The sequence below is a fragment of the Canis lupus genome, chromosome 3, assembly GCF_048164855.1.
Source record: "Canis lupus baileyi chromosome 3, mCanLup2.hap1, whole genome shotgun sequence".
In the NCBI taxonomy this organism is placed as follows: Eukaryota; Metazoa; Chordata; class Mammalia; order Carnivora; family Canidae; genus Canis; species Canis lupus.
In genome coordinates, this window is record NC_132840.1 from 36,306,772 (window position 1) to 36,315,336 (window position 8,565).

The following is an 8,565-nucleotide window of genomic DNA, read 5'->3' on the forward strand; positions in this document are numbered from 1 at the left end:
ACCAACCACTTTCATGTCCCATCATTCAGAAAAGCGGGTCCTAGGATGGAAAATCTAAGCAGGGAACTCTCTCTCTTTGGAACTCATTTTCTCGGGTTTGGACTTGAAGGCATAGAAATGCTACATGCCGGCAGTGCTTGGAGGCTCAGAGTACTGGGATAGAGGAGAGAGAGGTCTCCCCAAGAAATCTACAGGCCAATTGGTGTGTGACTTGTGAATCATAATTTGGGGAGCTGATTTCCAGTGTGTGTCTGAAAGCTCTATTTAAGTATAAGAGTTAGAACTGCTTTCCCTGCAAGGAGTTAGGGAGGCATAGCTTCTCTCCTGCACCATGTACACATCCTCTCCTCTAACTGCTCCCCCGTAAATATCACATTATGCCTATGCTTTGTGGACTTAAGACACATGTGTGGGCATTCCTGGATAGTAGGGGTCAGATGCCTCTGGCCTGTGGTTATAGGACAGGAGTGTGGTAGGCAGGTGGTCTTAGGGAAGACCCAAGCTGAGGATGCATAAACTCTACTAAAAAAACAGTAAATCAGTAGGGACACCTGGGTGGCTTAGTTGGTTGGGCAGTTGCCTTGTGGCTCGGGTCGTGATCCCAGGGTCCTGGGATTGAGCCCAAGTTTGGGCTCCCTGCTTAGCAGAGACTCTGCTTCTCCCTCTCCCTCTGACTCTCCCTCTGCTCATGCTCACACTCTCAAATGATCAAATAAAAAAATATTTTTTTAAAAAAAAGCAAATTAGGGCACCTGAGTGGCTTAGTGGTTGAGCACGGTTCTGCCTTTGGCTCAGGTCATGATCCCAGGGTCCTGGGATCAAGTCCCGTAATGGGCTCCCTACGGGGAGCCTGCTTCACCCTATGCCTATGTCTCTGCCTCTCTGTGTGTGTGTCTCTCATGAATAAATAAATACAATCTTTTTTTAAAAAAGAAAGTTAGCAAATATGGCTCTTTGTTTATTCCTCATGTACCATTATCCCAGTCTTTGGTAAAGTCTAGTATAGCCGGACATTTAACCTCAGCTCTGGCAGAGTGAGAAAGGAAGTAGCTTGGTCCACATTTAGGATGGGATGTTAAATAAAGGAGGAGGGAGAGCAAAGTCCTCTGAGGCCAGCCTGGCTGTGGCACTGGTTCCTGAGACACCCCGCACGGTTGATGAGATGGAGAAGAGCTGTTGGGAGCCTCAGGTGGCTGCGATACAGCTGCCTCTCCTCACATGTTGCGGCTTCCAGAGGCTATTTTACTAAGGGTGGTGAGATGGGCAGAGGAAATGCTTCATGTTCACCAAGTCCCGGTTCTTGGGTCTATGAGAACACTGTACTTTCCAACCTCCCTGGTGATTAGGTTTGGTGATGTGACCAGGTTCTGGTCAATGGGTTGTGGAAGAAGGAATTAATGTTATTCCAAGGCCTGCTCAGTTGTCTACTTCTCCTCTTGTCCTTTGGCAGCAATCTCAGAAGAGGATTGCCCTGGGGATATCCATTAAACTGCACAATTAGCACCTGGTTAGAAATATGAAGAAAGAGCCGTGTAAACACTGTGTATATGATTTTTGACCAATCTTGGCTCAACCATTCACTAGCTGTACCTTCGACCAAGTGACTTGTTTCTCTGATCCTTAGCTTTCCCATCTGAAAAATGGAACTAACAACTCAGCGCCACAAAGGGTTCTGGTATGAAACGGTAGAAGGTATATGAAGAATCCCACAGGGTCGTCGACACCTAATCGTACTCGATAAAGGCTGGAACTCTCCCCTCTTTCCTGTTCACAGAGGACAAGGTGCCTGTGTCTGCTCAGATGGTGAAGAAAGGCTTCACTGTGGGAATAAGCCCTGATCTTAGTCCTAAGATGCTCAGGGATGGGGTAATCCAGAGGGAGAGAATAGTCTATGCAAAGACCTGTGTTCACCACTAAAGTGCAGGCGGGCCCTTCAGGGAGATGAAAATTTTAAAAAGCGTGGTCTCTGTTTGCAGGAGTCCCTGTTCCCAACCCTTTGTCATCCTGAAAGCAGCCATTGGCGCTGTGCATTCTTTTCTCTTAATGTCTATTCTCCCCTGCTTACCAGCTCCATGGCCAGAATGACCAGCAGCTCAGGCTGCAAGCTGCCACGAGTTGGGGCAACAGCGTGCAGGGAGGTAGGATGTAGCCAGGCCTCACTGGCATAGCCCTTGTGCAACAGATCTTCATCAGCTCTGGATGTGGCCTTGGACAGGACAGGCCATCTGGCCCCTGTTCAGGCAGCAAGATGAGAGTCTTTTGTATCGAAATGAAAGGATTCCTGGGAAGGGAGGTGGTGTGTCACAGAGATCGTATTGCCCACGGCCTCCCAGAGCAGAGGATGCTGCTCCAAGTCACATGGAACTGAGTGGGGGAGCTCAGTGTCTTCATTCAAAGGTATTTATCATGTGGCATTTAACCACCCACGTCAACATTTGTTGGACGGAATGAGCTCATGAATGCTCCCGGCCACCTAGTAAAGCAGGCAGGGTGCACAATAAATCCCCATTTTACAGATGAGAGAACAGCAGCTCAGAGAGGGACTTGAGAGAATTGCATCAAGGCTAGCCTCTGGGGATGTGGCATGTGGAGGGTCAGGATGAGGGAAGTGAAATTCGAAGACAAATATTACAAACAAATAGCTTGGAACATGGAAATTCCCTATTTGATCTAGTCTCCAGCTTGTCTGGATCCACAGTTTCTTTCTGCTTCCTCGTATATCCTGTCCATGCCCACATCCACAGCCCCAACCCTTCATTAACTCAGCAAGTATTTACCTAATATCCACCATGGGCTAGACCAAGACCTAGCTAACTGTACTGTAGGTAGGGAGTCCGGCGCTGTACAGGTGAGTCATTATAGGATTGCTCACACCTGTGAGCACTATGAAGGAAATGGCAGGGAGTAACATAACAAGGGGTCCTGCTTTGTAGAAGGTGTTCAAGGAATCTCCAGACCCATTCACTCATTCATTCAGCCAACATATATTTATTGGGTACCTACTCAGTGCGTTGAGCTAGGAGTTATTTTATTTGGTGAGGACTCATGGTATATATCCATATACACTACTTGCTGGACTGCTCACTTGGGCATTCCATAGACACTTCCAACTAAGGCAAAGCCATAACCCAACCAATGACTCAATCTCCTCGACCAAGCTCATCCATTTTCCCAAACAAGAACCTTGGACATGCCCGACTCCCATCAATCCTCCACCTCCTGAATGCAGTTGGTTGTGCTTCATTCAGTGATCTTTAGGAACTAGTTACTCCATGCCCATTCTTGTTCAGCACTTGACTTTCTCTGGCACAGAAGAGGTACAGTCCTTGCCCTCAAGGGACTTCTAGTCTAGTTTCATTTCAGGAAATGACTATTCAGAAACCTCTGTTCAATCACTTTGGTATGTTGTAGATTTAGGGCTGTGGGGCCCCTGCCTCCAATCTCCCACCTCGCACCAAATCAGCCCTGTTATTGTTACCTGAGTGATCTTCCCCAAGACAAATACGACCAGGTTGTCCACCACCAAAAACCTCCTCTGACTCTCTCATGCCACAGGGAAAAGTCCAGACTCTGTCCCAGGGCACACAAGGCTCTTCAGAGTTAGCCCCGTGGAGCTTCTTGAGCCTTAGCTCCTGTCTCTTGACTCCCTCCCTATACACCTGCCATGCTGAATGTCTTCATTCTTGGGCTCCCACTGCTATTTCTTTCCTCTAGATACTTGCCTATCCCATTTCCTCTACCTGGAATGCTGTGCCCTGGCATGCCTGTCATGTACCCATGCATTCCCCCTAACCATTCCGAGCCAGTGCAGGTGATCACTGGCATTGAGCCTTTCCTGACGATTGCAGGCAAGGTAATTTACCCAATCCTCTGTTCTCATAATTCCTGCATCATTGATCTCATAACCCAACCGTGACCACACAACTGGTCCTGTTTTTGTCCATATGATAAGATCTCTGAATCCTCTATAAAGTCCTCACCCTCCCAGGATTTCTGAGGATCTTCAAAAAGGGCTACCTGGGTGCCCACCAGGCAGGCTGTCAGCTGGAGTCACCATTTGGTGTCATTACGGTCTTCCTTTCCAGTCCTGGCTCCTCCTTGCAATGTCCAGAGCCCATGAAGCAGTTGGTGGAGCCTCACTACTGCCATTACCAAGGATGGCTATCATGATGACATCTGTGTCCTTGGGTTTACATTGTATCTGGCCAGGTATGAAGAACTCTTTGTGCATAAGCTCATTTTATACTCACAGCCATGAGGCAGGCCCTAACTCTACCTTTACAGACGAGATAGCTGAGATTCAGAGATGTGGAAGTCACACAGACCAAGGTCACCAGGCTGGGAAGTGTGCAAGCTGGGGATAGCCTCTGACCAGACTCACCCAGAGCATGATTCTTATGTGCACCCGGCACAGAGCACCTGGGTTTTGGCTCAGCCCAACTACCTGCCTTTGTCCCTCTGTGCTCATCTCTCCCCAGGAGACAGCAGGGCAGGAATTGGTTCCCACTTCTTCTAATCCTCTGTATCCTATTCAGTGCAAAGACCACAATAAATGTGTTACCTTTTAGGTGAGATTCCAATAAGTTGGATTATTTTCCTTTTCCTACTTTGGTGTTAAGAGTCTTCTCAGTAGTTGCTCAGTCTCATTTATGGCCCAGCCCAGGAGGGGTCAAGGTGACCTGAGAGACACGTGGAGCAGGAGCGAGGCAGAAAGGTGGGCTGCACCATCCTCTCCATTGTTGCAGAAACCTTAACCCCCAGCAATTCCCAATCTCTTCCAAATGCCTGGTTTGTATTCACTTGGCTTCCAGATTGTGGAAATAAAGTGATGCTCTGGGCAGCACTGAGGAGACCATCCGGCTGTGTGCTGGCCTCGTGCACAGGGGAACATTTTAGCAGCCGATCCAGTGCCCAATCTTCCACTTTGGCCACAAACATGCGTCTTCCTTTTATCTGCAAATTGCACTGGGCTCCGGAAATAACTGTAAATTTGCCTGGCTCTGGTTTCAGTTATATATCAGACCTGAAGAGTGGGAAGATAATGAATCCTTTACCATTGTCCTGTGGGTTGCAGCCAACAACCTTGGGTTTTGGATTCTGCAACTGTTCTAATCTTGATGATCTCACTCTGGACCCAATGTTCTCACCATCTGTTAGCAATGCAGATGCCATGCAGGACTCGGGTATGGGTAAACTTGGACACAGGTTTTGAGGTTGGGAAATCCAACTAGGAAAAGAGCTTGAAAAAAAAGGGGGGGGGGAGTTTTGACCATAGGGGGAAAAGGAGATTGACAGGAAGAGCCGTGAAAACATCTTAGAAAGTGGACATAGTAAACATGGTTGTCTATCCGTGCACTGATGTCATTCCTGAAATCAACTGCTCCGTGGGGAGAAGAGCTGATGTGTCAGCCAGGGTCCAATTAGGACAACAGAAATCAGTCTAAACATTTGAAACAGAGGGGACTTAGTACAGACACTTGGTTACATCAGGGATGGAGGAGTAGGGGACCGAAATGGGGGCTGCAAGGAAACTCAGAGCTAAGCAACAGTTGGAAGCCCCTAGGTTGGAGGGACAAAGCAGAGGTGGTGTTACCAGGGCCTGAAGCTGGGATCATCCAGAGAAGATTGGAACCACTGGAGGAAAGAAAGTGTCATGAGCATATACGGCTCCTGAAGCTTCTAGAGTAGGGACGAAATATTCAGGCTTCGCCTTTACCTCCCGTCCTTCAGTCTCCTGTCTGTGTCTCCGACTGGCCAAATCCAGGCACAGCCAGCCAACACAGGAGCCTGAGCTCGGCAGCCTGCAGGGGTCAGACGCCCTGCCACACAGGAAAGAGCAGGGCTGGGGTGAACAAGGGCCCTGTGGGCAATCTGTCCTAGGCCAAGCATTCTTGATAAATGAAAATAGTACAGGAGAAAACACAAGTGCTATAATAGACTTTGTTTTTTTTTTTTCCAGCAACAAGAAGAAAAAGAAAGAGCAACAAAGTCCCTTTTCTGTGGCAGGAAAGGATTAGGAACAATTTTTTTTATAAATTTATTTTTTATTGGTGTTCAATTTGCCAACACATAGAATAACACCCAGTGCTCATCCCGTCAAGTGCCCACCTCAGTGCCCATCACCCAGTCACCCCCACCCCCCGCCCACCTCCCCTTCCACCACCCCTAGTTCGTTTCCCAGAGTTAGGAGTCTTTGATGTTCTGTTTCCCTTTCTGACACTTCCCACTCATTTTTTCTCCTTTCCCTTTTATTCCCTTTCACTATCTTTTATGTTAGGAACAATTTTGGAGATGACAGATGAGCTGGGTCTTGAGTGAGGCCCGAGAGTCTGACATGAGAGCAAGGAGGGGCATGTTAGGGGACGCGATGGCAGGGCCGCTGGCCGCTGGGGAGGACCCGCATCCCTAGGGAGTGGAGAGAGCTCTGGCCTGGCAAGAATGCAGGGTGTGGGGTGGGAGAGCAGCCAAAAAGAGACAAAAGAAGACTGTAGGGGCAGCTCGAGGCCTGATCGGCAGGCTGGGCAGCTCAGATTTCACCCGTCTGGGAAAATTCAGCTGTAGGGTGACCCAGAGGGGGCTGAACAGGTCACCTTCCTTGTGGAGGAAGAGAAGAATACCCTGCCACCTGCTCTCTGTCCAACAAATGTGAATCTCGCGTGATCTCCTCAGTATTCACTCTTTGCTGCTTATTCAGAATATTTTTGGAATCCTCTAGTGACAATTGTCCTCTGATCCCAAGCTATGTCATTTGAAAAGACAAATCTTTGCTTTGGAAGATAGCTTCATTTTGTTGAAGATCGTATAAGGGATTGGGAATCAAATTGGAAACGTAATACGGTTGATCAAGCTGCTGCGCTTTTTTGGTTAAAATTGAGGTGTAATCAATACAATTCGAGCTATGGCTGCATCACTGAAATATGAACAGCGCATCTTTAGGTGACTGCTCAGAGGAGCAGCACACGTTCAGATATCTATGTAGTCAGTTTAAAAATCTGTCTCATTACTTTATGATTATGTATCCTATGATTTACTTTAGGCATGAAGGGCCAACGAAAAGAATAATTGCCTCTCTATTGTACAGCATCTCATGCTTTCTAAAAGGCTTGCATAGAATCAAAGGAAGGTACAAAGAAGCAAAGAGGGGAAAAGAAAGCAGAAGAGTGAGAAAGTAAATTATTCTTAGGAGACTTCTTTTTTTTTTTTTTTTTTTTTACACTGCACTGTCAAGAAAGACAGGAAGTCGATATCTGAGTATATTTCAAGAAGTCAATATCTGAGGATATTTTAGGGAACTCATTGTTGGAGGTTAGGAAGTTGAAAACTATAATGTCCAGTTAACTTACAGATTTCTGAAAGGTTGGATCACTCCGAGTGATCACAAAATAACATTTACTATCTACCAGTACAACTTGTTTTTTGCTTCAAGGGAAATAAACATACCCATTGTAGCACACAGGTTTGGTAGCCTCCTAGCACTCATTGCCCCTTTTCACCTCTGCTTAAAAAGATCCTTTTAGAAAATGTGTGCTCTCATTCTTTCCCCACCAGATTATGGGATTTAAGGAAAGCTGATCCCACCCCTGGCTCTAGGTATGGGTCCTGATTGGCAGCTCATCAGCACATTTTCCACTTCAACAAAGTAATTGACTGCAGAGTGAGCATGTGATCCAAGCCAGTCCAATCAGAGGAACCAGAGGATTCTTTCTTAGAGTTGTAAGATGAGATTTCTTCTTGCTCCCAAAGTAAACTAGGAATGTGTGTAGTAGTAATGGAGGCTATTGAAACCATCTTTGACCATTAGGAGAGTTAGGTTTAAATTAAGGCTTTCCTGGGACACCTGGGTGGCTCAGTGAAGCATCTGCCTTCAGCTGAGGTCATAATTCCTGGGTCCAGGGATCGAGTCCCGTGTCGGGCTCCCTGCATGGAGCCTGCTTGTCCCTCTGCCTGTGTCTCTGCCTCTTCCTCTGTGTCTCTTATGAATAAATAAATAAAATCTTAAAAAAAAATAAATTGAAGCTTACCTGAAGAAAGAGTGGAACCACAGAAAGGACCTGGGTCCTCAAGCTGCTGGCTGGATTAAACCAGTCCTATGGCTTAATCTATACTTGGAGTTTTCAGCTCTGGGAGCTAATGAAATCTCCATTTGGCTCGCCAGTTGGAGTTGGGTCGTTTCTTCTTCTTCTTCTTCTTCTTCTTCTTCTTCTTCTTCTTCTTCTGTTTCTTCTTCTTTTTCTTCTTTGCAATAGAAACCTGTGGGATACAACAAAAATATTCTTTCAGAATGAAAATGTTGCTTATGTGAGGCACAATTACTTTTAACCAGCATTTATCGATCTCAGAGTCTGCCAAATGTTTTCACATACATTGTTTCACTGAGTCTCTACACCATCCTTAGCTTTAGGTGACTATGTTTAATAGTCAGGGTACGTAATGCTTGTTGCTCTAACAAATCACATCTCACATCTCAGTGACTTAGCAGATATACATTTATTTCTTGCTCACATCACAATTTGAAGAGAAGCAGGTGGCTCTCCTGGGCAAGCGTCCTTTAAGTGACAATTCATA

The 8,565-nt window shown here is 46.6% G+C and overlaps 1 long non-coding RNA gene across 1 annotated transcript; it reads right to left on the reverse strand.

Annotated features, from left to right (window-relative positions):
- Positions 1-954: 954 nt before the first annotated feature.
- On the reverse strand, positions 955-3,825 carry LOC140624709 (uncharacterized). Its single transcript, XR_012024188.1, has 3 exons — positions 3,479-3,825; positions 2,066-2,281; positions 955-1,504 (listed from the first exon to the last, which is right to left on the reverse strand). It is a non-coding gene; the product is annotated as an uncharacterized lncRNA (long non-coding RNA).
- Between the last annotated feature and the right edge of the window lie 4,740 nt (positions 3,826-8,565).